Here is an 11,068-nt window from a genome sequence, read left to right on the forward strand (position 1 = left end):
CTGTATTGTCTGTGGAACACATCGCATATGTTTCATGCTCAGAGAACAGTTTGAGGGATGGGTGCTGGGTGCTTTCTCCGGGGTTGATGGGGGGCGATGCGTGTTTATGGACCGGGTTGAAGGTGTTAAGGAAGTCTCACGTGCGGGCCATCTGATGGGTCATCCCGGCCCTCCGATGGGCCCGAGGCTTCCCCCTCCTGTGACACTTCTGTCGCCTTACTCTCTTTCTAAATCTCTCTCTCTCTCTTTTTTTTTGGGGGGTCTCTTCTCTCCCCCCAGCCACTTGTCCCCAGCTCTAAAATGCATAAAACAAAAGGTACATAGAAGAAAGAAATCAGTAAAGATACTTAAAGATAGAAAATATATTAGATTTTTATGTGGCTGCACATTACGAGTCATGAGCCCTGTTGCGGGGAGTGTGTAATTTTTATGTCACATTCGTAAGTATGTCTAGGGGCTAATAAGCCAGGAGGGCATCTAATTTAGTTCATGTTGGTACTATCTTACATTGTGTCCCATTGGTTACATGGAATTTTAGTGGAAAAAAAAGTTTTTTTTTTTTTCCCCGTTGGGAGATGTTTAAGGACAGATCCTTGCTCAGAAGGAAGTACATCCACCAACAGTCTGTGGTTGGGTTGTTTATGGAGTGGTGATTCTCTCGGTGTGGGTAGATAAGGCTTCCACACACAGAACGGTTGCTGAACTTGATTTCCTGGTGACGGGAGTGTAAGTAATTATGTCTTGGTTTCTGCTATCACTGCAGGAGTGGTGGGATCTTTCTGTCCAGAGAATTCTGCAGATGTCAGTGTTCCAGTTAATAGAGGTTTGCTTTGAACTGTTACCTTTGGGAAAAGCATTCCAGAAGGAAGGGGTTTTGAGCAGTCTTCTGCCTTGCAGGCATTACTAGATAATTGTGGCAAAGGGAGACTCTATCTGAGAATAGTGTTGCTACCTGTCACAGCTAATAAATGACAATAAGGAAACCATCTTTCACCGAACGGTTGGCAGGAGAACTACATTTAAAAGGCAAAATTTGTGAGTGAAATGATAGGAACTCCATTTCCCTGACACATTTCATGCTTTTCTTCTTCTTCTTCTTCTTTTTTTTTTTACAAGTCTGTCCTTAAAGACTTCTGAAGCCCAACAAGACCCATGTATTAGCCATCTTTTCCTAAATTACAAATGAAGAAAATAAACGAACAAGCGTATAAAGAAAAATTGAGAAGAGCTTGAATAAAAATGTAGGCTTGGATGACCAGTGATCTAAACTTCCCATGGGCCAGGCATAATTTCTGATCTTCCGATGTCCTTACCCACCTGAGGATTAAAATTATTTAGGTCGAAGAATGGATTGTTGCAGAAGGACCCAAGGATGCAGAGGAGGTAGTTCTCCTATTTGTGACACCGGTAAGAAGTTTTAATATTCATAGTTCAGTTGTTTCTGTTCTTTAAAGTAAGGCCACTTAAAAAAATGGCAGTTTCAGCAAGTCATGGGCCGGGAGGCCTTGCCTAAGACTCAGTGTGAGGACCGGAGCTCCAGCAGCCAGTGACCCCTGATGAGTTGAATTACAGATCATCATTGGCAGAGGCAGGCACAATATCCCTGGGCCCGGGGCTTTTTGGATCCAGGATCACACTTACAGGAAAAACCTTGTCACATTTAGACCAATTGATGGGTGCCCATGAATTCTGAAAAGACCTAGAGCTAGACCAATTTTTCCTTCCTAACTGTTGGAGGGGTCTAAAGCCATTTCACCATGAGAGTATATGCATCTCCAAATAGTTATTGAATGTCTGCTGTGCATCAGGTGGATTCCCTGGTGGTTCCTAGTTTTCAGTTAAAGGTGACCTCGATGGCTAGGTAATAGAATCGTTCATTTGATGAAGCTCAACTTTGCCAACTTTTTTTTTTTTGGTCTGATAATTGGATTCATCATTACCTTCTGACTTACCAAAATGGTACCTCTAGAAGAAAACAGTATTTGAGCTCATTTTTATTTTGAGTAATAAAGTAGTTCTACACCCTAATCCACCAAAGACTATTTTGATTAGAAATTAAGAGTTGATATAAGGAGTAAATCCTTAAGCAGTGATTGAAAAAAAATCTGTCTCCTAAACAAGTTTTCTTATCAATGTGTCCTTAATTACGACTGACCCTGTTACCAGACGGTAACTTCCACATTGAAATATTTCTCATAATGAGCCTTAGAATTGACATTTTCTACACCTTGTCACAGTATACATAATCTGAAGAATACAGAACTATTTTGATTTTTTCATGTAATGATGAGAAACACAAGTGCTGACCTGACATACATTCACATACAATTTTTTCCTTTCTCATTTAACTCAACATATTGGTAAATCCAAAGGAACTGCTATCATCACTTGATGGAACATACTGTATTAGTATTTCCAAAGTTTGTTCCAACCCATTTCTTCTTATATACTCTAAACATCTTCGTTATGTTGTTTGATGAGATGGATCCACAAGAAGACAGAGAGGTGCCCAAGGTCAGTCCAACTTCCAGCCAGTCGCGTTTGTCATGTGGTGGTTCTCAAACACAGGACTTCGCCCTCACTGAGGAGCCGCTCAGGAGCCTGGCCAGGCCAACAGCCCGACCAGGTGCAACAATGCAGATGGCGCCATCTTGCCGAGCTGGCTCTGGCTACCTCTTTGCTAAGCTAGAGAAAACACTGTCCATGTTCCTGTGCACTTTCTCTGGAGTTGAGTTGTCTACTTTTAGTGTCCACATCCTCTGAGTAAGGCCAGTGGGAAACGGACAGGGGGCAGAAGTGAATGTCTGCAGGTGTCCGGCTCTTACTCCATTTCCAAGGTCAGATTTTAAAAGATTTTAAAGGTCTTTTGTTAAATTGAGTTCAGTATTTCCAAAGAAAATGGGGGGAGGGCTTCTCTATACCACGTGCTCACCACTCAGTGGTGGAATTCCTAGGTGGAGCCCATGGGGCTCACAGGCCTGGAGCCTAGGAAAAGGTGCTGCCCCTGTTTGTTGTAGCCAACTGCTAAATCTCTTCTCTCCCACCCTGCGCTCCCTGAACCCCAGTCTCTACCTTCTCTTGCCTGCTGCTATTCTCTCTCTCTTTTGTTTTGTTTTGTTTTGTTTTTTTTTAAGATTTTATTTCTTTATTTGACAGAGAGAGAGAGAGCACAAGCAGGGCAAGCGGGAGAGGGAGAAGCAGGCTTCCCGCTGAGCAGGGAGCCCGATGCGGGGCTCGATCCCAGGACCCTGGGATCACGACCTGAGCCAAAGGCAGATGCTTAACCGACTGAGCCACCCAGGCGCCCCACTCTCTCTCTGTTTTTAAATATACTTTTTAATGTGGTATAATGCACGTAAACGTTACCATCTTCAGTGGTATTAAGTACATTCATATCTTGCAACCATCACCACCATCCATCTCCAGAATTCGTTTCATCTTGCAACATTGAAGTTCTGCCCCCATTAGGAGCTAACTCCCCATTCCCCCTTCCTCTCAGCCCCTGGCAACCATCATTCTGCTTTCGTCTCTGAATTCAACTACCTTAGGTACATCATAAAAGTGGAATCATATAGAATTTTCTCTTTGTGACTGGCTTATTTCACTTAGCCAGTAATGCCTCCAGGGTTCATCCACGTTGTAGCATGTGCCAGAACTTTCCTTTTGAAGGCTGAGTAATGTTCCACTGTATACCATATTTGGTTTATCCATTCATTTGTTGGTGGACACTTGGATTTTTTCCAGCTTTTGGCCAAATTTTCTCTTGAATGTCCCAGTGTTTCTTTACAACCTGGCATCATCCACTTGGGCCCCTGAGTGCCTTCCTTCCTACACTAGTCACCTGAACATCCTGGATGGAGGAGTTTATGTATATATATGTGTGTATGTGTGTATATATATGTGCATGTATATGTGTATATACGTACATTTAAAAAACAAAACAGCCTTTCTAAGATGTGTTTCCTTTGCCCACCCACAGGCTCCTCCACATCTCTCGGAGTGAGCTGGATCCTTCCTTCTCTGTAAAGTCTCCCCAGGCCTTTCTCAGCTCAAAATGACCTTTTTCTTTGAAATCCTGCAGCAGTTATTGTCAGCAACAATCTTTTTGGCAATGAATCATGCACTGTTTTATGACATCTCTTCTACTGTCTAGAACTGTTATTGAAACACTTCCTTTAACTTTCCGCATTGCTCTCTTACTGCGCTAACTAGATGATTAACTCCACTAGAGCAGGTGCTGTGTCCTGTGTATCTTTGGGCCCCACTGGCTCCCATCCCACGCACGTGTTTGCCCTGTACCTCACACACAGGTATTTAATACACACGTTTAATATTTCTATTTAAAAGTTATGAACCTCATTGCACTTTAATTCAGTGAAGTAGCTGATCAGGAGCCAACTTCCTAAATTATTTTTTTCTGTACTGATTTCCTTGTGAATGTCTTGAAAAAAATGGTCAAATAGAGTGTAAGAAATCTTCCTGTTAGCATCCAGGGTTAATGGGCACATATATCTTTTGAGAGAGAAGGGAGATTACTATTTGAATGTCTTATTTTTAACTTCAGTGTTTCAGATAAAGCATTCTTATATATGGTTTTGAATTAGGAATTTGGCAATAATATACACTCTTGGCAGAACACCCAGAGATGATGTTTCCATTTAAACCCATCTGATTAGAGGATGTCTTGACCTTTTTAGGTCTTAAATCACGATAGAATGCTTACTGTTGCAGGGGTTCTTTATTTTAACTTTTGTTAATGAAACTTGTTACATCTTCGGTATTGTTGAAAATGCCATTTCGCCCACGTTTTTAATGGGCATTTTGTTATGGGATTGCTTTCTCTGCACAGCGGTGCACGGTATACACCCTTTCTATTTATTCTCCTGCCTCTTTCCCATTTTCTCCTGAATAAGCAAGCATCGGTGGTATGCGCGGCATAACAAACACCTGACTCTCAGTGGCTTAACAAACACCTGACTCTCAGTGGCTTAACAAACACCTGACTCTCAGTGGCTTGACAAACACCTGACTCTCAGTGGCTTAAACAAATAGTGTATTTTTTCCTCACATAATAAGAAATAACAGAGGTAAGAGTTTGGTGGAGTTGGTTCAGCTGCTCAGCAAGGACCTAGGCTTTTTAAATTTTCACTTGGCTCTTCTTAGCATTATGTCTTTCGGTTTGTTTTGTCAAGCTCCAGGCGTCTCCATGCGACGCGAGTACAAGGAGATGGGAGGTGGGGTGGGCGGGTCCTTTTATAAGGAAAGCAGAGACTTTCCCAGAAGCCTCAGCAGCCTCAGGAGGCGTTCGCTTCTGTCTCATTGGTCCCGCGCGGATCACGTGACCACCCTCGGCTGCAAGGGGAGGCTGGCCGGGTACTTGCGTTCCAGGGTCTATAGGGGAGGCTGCAAGGGAGAAGGGGCTTAGTAGCGGCTGTTAGTAATGACGTTGGCCATAATATACACCTGGCTTGGGAAATTGCATCTCAAATTACGCAATTTACTTAGCTGTTTTTCACATATTAGGTGTTAAAATATCTGCTTAGTTGGAGAGTGACGTCTGCTTCATGGGAATTTTGTGGACCTTTGTGCTGACTTTCAAAACTCCTGTGTAAAAAATTCTTCATTTCTTAGTTGGGCAGAACTACAAAAAACACATGTGCACCCGTGTGCACACACACACACCATTTGAAGGCAATTTATATAATGGACTTCGCACCCTAAATACTGTGTGTCTTTCTTAAGAATGGGGATATCTTCGTCTATAGCCACAGCATATTTATCGACTTCAGTAAACTTAACATTGTTACAGTACTTTACCGTTCACATTCCAATTTTGGCAGTTGGCTTAAAATTTTTCTTTATAGCACGGAAGTACAGGATCCAGTCAGAGGTTGTAATTACATTTAGTTTCGTGTGGCTTTAGCTTCTTTGACCCGGAACATTTGCGCGGTGGCACTGCTTATCTTCGGAGAGCCCTTTTCTCCTGCTGTCTTAGACTTAGATTCCTTAGAAGCAGCAGTTTTCAAACTTTTTGGTCTCAAGACCCCTTTCCATTTTTTTTTTTTTAAAGATTTTATATATTTTTTGACAGAGAGAGACACAGCGAGAGAGGGAATACAAGCAGGCGGAGTGGGAGAGGGAGAAGCAGGCTTCCTGCTGAGCAGGGAGCCTGATGTGGGGCTCGATCCCAGGACTCTGGGACCATGACCTGAGCCAAAGGCAGACTTAACGACTGAGCCACCCAGGTGTTCCCCCCCCTTTCCATTCTTAAAAGGCCCTTTTCCACTCCCTTTATTAGGCAAGATAAAAAAACAACTACTGGGCAGGATAAAGAAGTACTAAGGATATAACACACAGCATGATAACTACAGGTAACACTGCTGTATGATATATAGGAAAGTTGCTAAGAGAGTATATCCTAAGAGTTCTCATCAGAAGGGAAGAAAATTAGGTTATTCCTTGTTAAAAAAAAGAAAATTGACCCCAAAGCACTTTTGTTTATGTGGGTTATAGCTATCGATATGTACCATGTTAGAGTTTAAAACGAGTTTTAAAAATGTTTTAATTCATTTCAAATAACAATAATAAACCCTTTGTATGTTAACACAAATACTTCTTTGAAAAACTATTTTCCAAAACAATAAATGATATTTAGTGAAAAGAGTAGCATTGTCTTACAACTCTTTTTTAATGAGTTTTAATAGAAAACAGATTCTCATTTCTGTGAGTGCTTGCTGTCTGGTGATATTTTAGTTGAAGTATGTGAAGAAAATCCAGCTACTCATAGATACGTAGCTGGAAAAGGGAGGAGTATTTTAATAGCCTTTTCAGAAAATTGTAAATATTTTTCTTGTTTTTTAAAGATTTTATTTGGTTTTTTGAGAGAGAGTGAGAGAGATCACAGAGTGAGAGGGAGAGGGAGAAGCAGACTTGCCACTGAGCGGAGAATCTGATGCAGGGCTCCATCCCAGGAACCTGAGATCATGACCTGAGCTGAAGGCAGACATTTAACTGACTGAGCCACCTAGGCACCCCATAAATATTCTCTGATAACCACACCACAATTTGATAAATGGTACTTTTCTTAAGATGAGTTGCTATGTGAAATCCGAAACCATATCAGTGAACATTTCCTGTTACCTTACATTAAAATCCAGTCGTCTATCTTCTACATTGAATTGATGTTTTACCGATGCATGATATAACATTGGTCATTTGGAGAATGCTGGTTCACTGAGTTAGGTAGATCTTCCAAATGTTAATACATTTCATTATACCGTATCCCCAAATCACGCTTATATAAATATCACAGCTGATCTTGTTAGAAAAGTCTTTTAGGTATTGGGAAACAGTCAATGGACTCATCTGGCTCACAGTGCCAGATAACAAGTTTTCCAAAACTCTAATTTCATTTTATCTTCAAAGCTTGAGTTTTATCATTTCATTTTCCTTAAAGTGATAGGCTTACTTTGTTTATTTTCAAGAAAACTTTTGTCATATACCCAAACCTGGGTAACCGTGGTCTGTCAGTCTTTCTGGTGAACATGTTCCATGAGCTAAGAGGCTAGTTTGGCTTGCAACTCAAACAACCGAGCATGTGCTTTCCCTGGTGACAATCACTGACCACCACAGGTACTTTGTGCCCGATTCCCATCTCATCCAGGGAATGTTAGAAAGACTCAAGGGTTAAGATTTAGTGCAAATAATACCTTTTTCAGGCATCACCAAGGACATTCTTAGGTGAAATGGGCCTGTTTTCTTCTTTCTTTCTTCGTGTCTGTCCCCAGTGTGTAGTGATGATCCATAGGAGCACAAGTTGGTACCCCGCTTTGATTCAGCAGCACTTTACCCACCACTGCTTTGTCTCATCCATGCAATATCAACACAGTGAAAAGGGCAAATCCCATTTCATGTCAGTAGTATAATGAAAATAGTTGTGACAATGTGGAACCCCTGAAAGTCTGCAGGACCATGCTTTGAGAACTGCTGCCCTCGATGACAGTGTGGTGCCAGCCTGACGGGCACTTGGAACTGTCTGTTCACTGTCGGCTTGGCCCCTTTGTATTTATGCATTTCTTGGCCTGGTGACATGGTCTGAGATTTTTTTTTTTTTAAGAGTTGATCCTCCCCAGCCGCCCCCCGCCATAATTTTTATCTCCTCTAATATCATAGTGAGTATGCAAGGTATGACTAATATCTTCACTTTAAGAGAAGAAAAAATAGACCAAACCTTGATACATACCAGGCTAGCTTGGTTTGCTGCAGCTCAACAAATGAAAAAGTCTATTATGGTTTTGCAAATTAGAATATCACAGACTAGGGGCGCCTGGGTGGCTCAGTCGTTAAGCGTCTGCCTTTGGCTCAGGTCGTGATCCCAGGGTCCTGGGATCGAGCCCCGCATCAGGCTCTCTGCTCAGCGGGAAGCCTGCTTCTCCCTCTCCCACTCCCCCTGCTTGTGTTCCCTCTCTCGCTGTGTCTCTCTCTGTCAAATAAATAAATAAAATCTTAAAAAAAAAAAAGAATATCACAGACTCTCTTCTTATTTAATGCCCCTGTGTTCAAATGTTAATAGAAGACAGTGCATTGAATCAAGGTAACAGCATTGTATTTCAAGAGGATGGAGGGTTCCGCTGGCAGGCTACTGGAAAGGTGGGCTCTGAGTTCTAATGAAAACTCGGTCCCCCTACTGGGGCCTTCTTCTTTCCTGCTTCCTTTTCACTGAGTAGGGACAATAGTTTCTTTCTAACTCCAGATGAGTCTGATTGGCCATCTTCGAGGTAGAGTTAGAGCTTTTAATTATCTCTGGCAGCCCGAGAAGAGGCGATAAGCAACAGAGCCATCAACACTTGAATAACACATGTCGGCGCTGATTAGCGCGGCTGGTTAGAGCAAGGACTAATGAGGCCGAGGTCACGGACGCGGCCCCGCAGCCCAGGTAGCCCGGCCACCCTCCAAACTGCAGCCCCCGCCCAGGCAGCTGCCTCGCAGATGCCCATGGCCTTCTGGAAGGGGGCCAGGGAGCCACGAGCCAGCAGTCAGCACGGGCTCCTTTTGTTTAAAACCAAACAAAATAAAAACAGGTTCTCTAATGTACCACCCCCTGTGATCCCTCTCTAGGAATATCGGACTTAATTATTCAAATTTAATTTGTTAGCTATTTGGTGGTTAATTTTTTAAAAACCTAATGATTTATTAGCATTTTTATAAGCAACATTTAGTGTCTATTAATGAGAGTTCAAATGGATCAACTATTTAATTTCTTAATGAAATGAATCAGGAAAGTATTACTTAGAAGAAACTCCATACCGCATGCTTTGTGACCTTGATTCCTTCGTCCTAGTCGAGGAGTCAGAAATGGGGGGGAGCAGGGAGCTGATGGAGTGCCCCCCCCCCCCGCAGCGCTGGCTTCTGAGAGGGGAGCACGGGCTGGGGAAGGGGCCACAGTGCAGCTCTCCTTTAGCCCCCAGATTTCACAGAGTGATGCCCACGACTCTGTGTCCGCTCACCTCCCTATACCATATCCCCGGGGAAGGTGCCGCCCGCTATAAGGAAAGTGCCTGCCGGAAATACGCATGCGCATCACTCCAGCCCTGTGCAGCCCGCGGATGCACCTCCATCCGCCCTGGCATATTTTGATGAAGCAACTACTACTATCTTTAAAAGCGGGAGGAAGCAGGAGCTGGGGTTGGAAATGCAGCTGCAGCTTGTGGCAGAGAGGAAAGAGGTACTGAGCCGCACTGGGACAGGGACGCCCCCTCCCTCCCCGGTATAGGGTTCTTCATCGAACAGCAGCGGCACCCTGAGTTCAGAGCAGTACTGAGGGCTAGGTGCGTGGCTACAGAAAGGACTCAGTGTGGAGCGTGCCTCCCCCATCACAGAACACTCAGGTTAAGCTCGTCCGCGGCGGTGCGAGGGGAGAGGTGTAGAGCACCCAGGCCAGGCGGCTGGAGGCCCGGGCGCGACCTCCAGGCCCCGCCCCTTCCGGTTTGCAGCCCGGATGTGGGTCTCCAGGCCAGAGCAGATTGTGAGAGTCAGGCCCCGGCCCCTCCGGGGAAGGGCAACATGCTGCCTTGGAAGCCCAGCTTAACTGAGTAAAGGATTAGCTGTTTCAGCCCCCAGTGGCGGCGGTGGCGGTGAACTCCGGGCTTCGGAACACTCTCGAGGTGCTTTGGCCCAGTTAGGAAGTCAGCGGGACCCTCCGGCGCGGGCAGCCACGTTACCTACTGTCTGATGGTGTGCCAGCCCGCTGGAGTGCAGTCACTCCGCCCAGCTGGGATGATGTTTCAATTTAGAGTCCTGCTCAGTCAGGACTCTTTAAGAGGCTCATTGTCTGGAAGTGGGCTTCCTGCCTGTCTGCTCCCTCCTCCTGCCTGTCCTCTCTTGGACACGACGGTGACATTGCTCACCGGCCAAGTGAGTTGTTAGTGTCCCTGGACTACGCTTGGCAGGGTTCCACCCTCTCAGGAATGGCAGCAGCTTTGCAGGGGAGATCCGAGGCTCTCGAAATGCAAGCTGGGCGCCTGCACGGAGCGCGGTTTGCCGAATCCGCGCTGGGGGCTGAGCAGCGGGGCACAGTTGTCGCCAGAGGGTATTAGGGTTTCCAAGCATCTGGTCTCGCACTTTTTCTTTGTGGGAAAGGAGTGTGCAGTTAAGGGGCTTCTCCGGGGTTCCGCAGCTTGAGAGGTAGAACCAGGAGAAGAACACAGGCTTCCCAGCTCGGAGGCCAGTGCCCTGGCGGGGAAACTGGGCTAAGTATCGTGCCTTGAAGCTGGCTCTGCGGCTGAAGCAGGCACGAGGCACCCACTCTAGGGCTTTCCATGATGGCTGCATGTCCCGCCTCCCCTCTACCGTCCTGGTCTTGATGCTCCGGCCTTGCTGTGTTGTTTCTTGAGCACTCCTTCCCAGGTCAAAGCTGCCGCACTTGCTATTTCTCCTTCCTGGACGGGAGTTCCCTCCCCGGCCCTTCCCATCTCCACACTTAGCTCAGTCCTCCTCCTCCAAGACGCCTACCCTGCCTCCCTGCCCTCCCAGCAGCCCCACCCCCCAGTTTCTACTAGAGCACCCAGTT

General features: G+C 45.1%; 1 pseudogene; it reads right to left on the minus strand.

Annotated features, from left to right (window-relative positions):
* Positions 1-18: 18 nt before the first annotated feature.
* On the minus strand, positions 19-3,118 carry LOC116637972 (annotated as a pseudogene).
* Positions 3,119-11,068: the final 7,950 nt, after the last annotated feature.

The sequence above is a fragment of the Phoca vitulina genome, unplaced genomic scaffold, assembly GCF_004348235.1.
Source record: "Phoca vitulina isolate PV1807 unplaced genomic scaffold, GSC_HSeal_1.0 scaffold15, whole genome shotgun sequence".
Lineage (NCBI taxonomy): Eukaryota > Metazoa > Chordata > Mammalia > Carnivora > Phocidae > Phoca > Phoca vitulina.